Raw genomic sequence first — 4,286 nt, forward strand, 5'->3', positions numbered from 1 at the left:
AAAAAAGGGAAAAATAAGAAAAGAAGAAAATAGCAGCTCCTCCAGGATCGGGGCTGTGAAGTGCTGTGGAAAGGGAGTGCCACAAGTTACTGAAACAGGGTGAGATGCGAAATGCCAGAAAATAAATTGGGAAGTGGCGAGGCCTACATTTTAGCGCTGAATATGAAATGACAGAGGAGAGGCCTGTGAAAAACAGAGCTGGGTTCTGGCAGCTTCTGAGGCTGGGTGCTGCGGTGGGACATCGCCCTGTGCCTGCATGTTGGGGTGTCTCAGGGCATGGAGCCATCCCATCCTGTCCCATCCCATGCTGCTCCATCCCATGCTATCCTATCCTATTCCATCCCATCATGCTCCATCCTGCCCTGTCCCACGGGATGAGGCAGCACGCAGCCCTGCAGCAGCCCCAGCTCATGGAGGGCTCCTGGTCCCTGGCTGCAGTGTTCAGTCTGGGAACAATTTGGGGTTGGCCAGACCCCGGGACACAGCTCAGGTGTCAGGAAGGGACCCGAGGGGAGCAGCTCAGACCCCTGTGAGGTTTGGTGGGTGGGCACAGCCCCATCTTCCTTCCCATGAAGGATGAGAGCTTGTGTCTGCTGGATGTGTGTGTGGACGAGCAGCTGGATGGGGTTTTGCTGCCTGGAAAGCAAAGCGAAGGCTGAATTCCTGAGAAGGAAAACAGATTGGGAAAGAGAGGATTGCCCAATCCACCTCCCCGTGAGTCAGAAAGCAGCAAACCCAGCCCCTCTGCTCTCCCGCAGAGAGGGTCTGGCTGACTGGGGCACCCAGAGGCAGCCCCTGGCACCTGGGACCATGATGGGATGGCTGTGGTTATGGGGGCTAACGAGAAGTGGGACACCCAACATCTTCCTGATGAGTTCCAGCAAGGATGGTAAACAACCACCTTAAGTTTACGGTGGTCACATCACAGAATCCCAGACTGGTTTGGGTTGGGAGGGACCTTAAAGCTCATCCAGTCCCAACCCCCCTGCCAGCAGCAGGGACACCTTCCACTAGACCAGGTTGCTCAAAGCCTTGAACACTTCCAGGGAGGAGCAGCCACAGCTTCTCTGGCCAACCTGGGCCAGTGTCTCACGAGTTGTTCCATTCCCATCATTAATGTGTCTGTTACTGAGTGTGCGTGTGCAGAAAACTGCCTCCAACAACAGGCCAACGTCCGTGTTTGCCAACACTTTGTTATATGAGGTTCCTCCAAAGGGCAATCATCTAAGTAAATTTGAACACACAGCGTATTAAAGTTCAATTACTGAGACAGCATTGGACACAAACTCATTGAACTTGAGACATGAGTACAAGCCCAGGTGGCTTGTGAGGAACAAGAGGCACAATCCCACAGGAGCAGCACCCCTCAGCTCCACCGTGCACCCAGAGATGCTGCTTTCCTGCCCAGCAGCATGTCCATGTCCTGCCCAGTGACATGCCCATGTCTTCCCAACGCCCTGGTCCCCACAGCTTGGGGACACCCTGCCCCACACTGGCATCACTCACAGAACAAGAGGACAAGATAAAGCTCTGTGTCATAGACAATGTGGAATTGGAAAACCCCAGACCCACCCAAACGCTGCTGGGTTTCCCTCTGTTCCATATGAAGCGCGGTGGGGAAGGGCAGGTCTCAGCCCTGGGCTGGAGGAGCACAGCTCGGGGAAACCTTTACCAGACCAGGCTGGCTGGTGGCTCCGGGCCCCCCCCCCTGCCGTGGCACCCCCCACACCAGCATGGGCATCACCACCGCAGCACCACCTTCCCAGGAAGCAATGGGCAGAGATAATTTAACTGCAGATTAAATGGAAACTCCATGATAGTGCCACGTCAAACCAAACAGCAGCCGGGGAGGCAGGTTGTGTCCAGCCCCCCTTTGCCAGCCCGGCTTTCTGTCCTGCGCACGGTAACTTCAGTGGAACCCAGAAACCTCTCCATTTTCAATATTCCATCCCCCTGGAGAACCAGCATCATCCCGGCCGCAGCTGTCAGTGCAGCTGCAGGGAAACCCTCCCTGGTGCCTCCGCAGCCCACCCGCCACACCCGGGGGGACGGGGCTCCGGCAGCCCCTCGCCCAGCGCTCCCCGGCTCCCCTTGGCCACAGCCACCGCCCCGGCACAGCCCGGTGAACCAAGTGCAAATGGTTTCTGAGCCAAAGCAATTTTGCAGACAAATTGCAGCTCACCAGGGCTGCACGTACAGCGATGGGAAGTGGTGACACTCCCTTCCCCGAGCAGCTTTCCCTGCCAGGTGGTTTGTGCCCAGGGTGCTGTGGGAGTCCAGGCCCACGGGGACCTCCCGGCCAACTGACCTCGTGTCAGAGATAAAACACAAACAAGGGCAACACAGACCTAATGCCTGCACCACACTTCAGAGACACACGTCCTCCAGACAGCACGGAGATGTTCAGAGGAGGGACACAGTTACAGTGACCACAATACCTGGTACTGGGAGGAATTAACACAGCGATGCAGCCGTGGATGAAGTCAGGAAGGGGTGCTGGTGGGCGCTCAGGGACCCCCAGAGCAATCTTACAGGGTAAGTTAGATTCTTGTTAAGTCCCTCAAACTCCTCCATCAGTTGCTCCTTTTCACTCTGTATCTGTGTGTCTATTTCAGGATGAAATTTTAAATTCAGCACAGATGTTCAGAGCTGGGTTCCACGCAGCACCAATCTTTTCACATCATTTTCCTTTTTGCACCATAAATTGTGAGCAGCGGAAGGAGCCGGAGCCAGCAGCAGCTGTCACAGGCTGGTCAAGTGACACACTGATGCATTTTCCCCCTTTTCTTGCAGTGGCCAATGCCACAGGCCCCGCAACCACAGTCACAAACCCTTCACCATCAGGTGCTGGCATCTCCCGTGTCCTTCCCAGCCCAAACCCCACATTCAGGCAGCGCACGGCAAGGTGGGCTGCAATGGCCAACGCTGCAAGGAACGCACCGGACTTAGGGACCTGCTGAGGGATGTGGGTTAGTTGGGAACTTGTCAGTGTTGGGTTAATGATTGGACTTGATGAACTTAGAGGCCTTTCCCAATCCGGGGGATTCTGTGTGATCCTGACCCGGCACCGTCTGTGGGGCACTGGATGCTCCTCCAGCCCAGCCCCTTCCCCAGGAGCACACCCCACCTCCTCCCTAGGCACCAGAGAGAGGTTGATCCACGGAGCACGTGTGTGGGCACTAATTACCGGGGTGGCATTTTAAACACAGGTGTTATTTCTCCATCAGATCAGTTTTGCCACAGGACACGTGGAACGGTCATGACAGGCCTGTGAGAAGCAGTGACCAGAGCTGGCACAGCCCAGGCTGTGGCACCACTGGCACCCCTCAGCACCAACCCAGCCCCCAGACTCACCCAGCGCTGAACATGTCCCCACAGCCAGCGGCCACTGGAGTGACTCTGCCGGGGACAGCGAGGGCTGGCATCGCTGCTGCCACTGCTCGGCAAGAGGTGGGTGTGGGAAGAGGTGGAGAGGGACAAGCCAAGCCCCTCCAGAGCTGTGTGGGGTCTGTGACACCCTGTGGAGGCACAAACCATGGGACAGGCCCACCAAACACACACACAGACAGACACCAAGACGGGCTCCACGCTCTGGGCTCCACCGAGACGAGCCCTGGGAGATGCGGCGCCTGACCCCGCGTGCTATCGCCCGGACACAGGGCTCTATTTTTGGCCTCACCAAGACAAACAGCTCGGCTGAGACAAGCCCCTCAGCTTGTCGCCACTTTTCCCCATGACACTGCACCCCACTAACGCCAAGGGTAAGATACACAGTTTGTCTTATGTAAAGTGTGGTTCAGGGCTCTTAAAAACCCATGGAGCTTGAGGGGAAGGTAGAAAGCAGCAACTTCCAGTACTGACCTTTTCCTGGGGCAGACCCACGCGTTTAGAAAAGCCAACGGAGCCGTGGGTGGAAGCGGCAATTAGCAGCACTGCTTTACAGCAGGATTTGGTTTGTTTGCCTTCAGCAGGGTTGTGCAATGCCCTGCACAGTGCCATGGCCTGGGGCAGCCCTGGCTGTGCCAGCCCAGCTCCGGAGCCCAGGACACTGCGCACCCTCCGGTGACCGCAGCCCCAAATACCCAGGGCTCCGTATGCAGCCGGGGCTGGAGAACCAGCACAGCCAGGCAAGTGTGGCTTGGGATCGGTAACAGCACCGAAAAAGAGCAGAGAAAAAACATTTCCCTTGTAACTGGGCAATATCTCTGGTGCAGACACTGCTCTCCAGCACGAGCATCCCACCTCCCTCCTGGCCAAGCCCACCTGTGCCACCACCCTGCACATTA

This window comes from Antrostomus carolinensis, unplaced genomic scaffold, assembly GCF_000700745.2.
Source record: "Antrostomus carolinensis isolate BGI_N321 unplaced genomic scaffold, ASM70074v2 scaffold34362, whole genome shotgun sequence".
NCBI classification, from domain to species: Eukaryota; Metazoa; Chordata; class Aves; order Caprimulgiformes; family Caprimulgidae; genus Antrostomus; species Antrostomus carolinensis.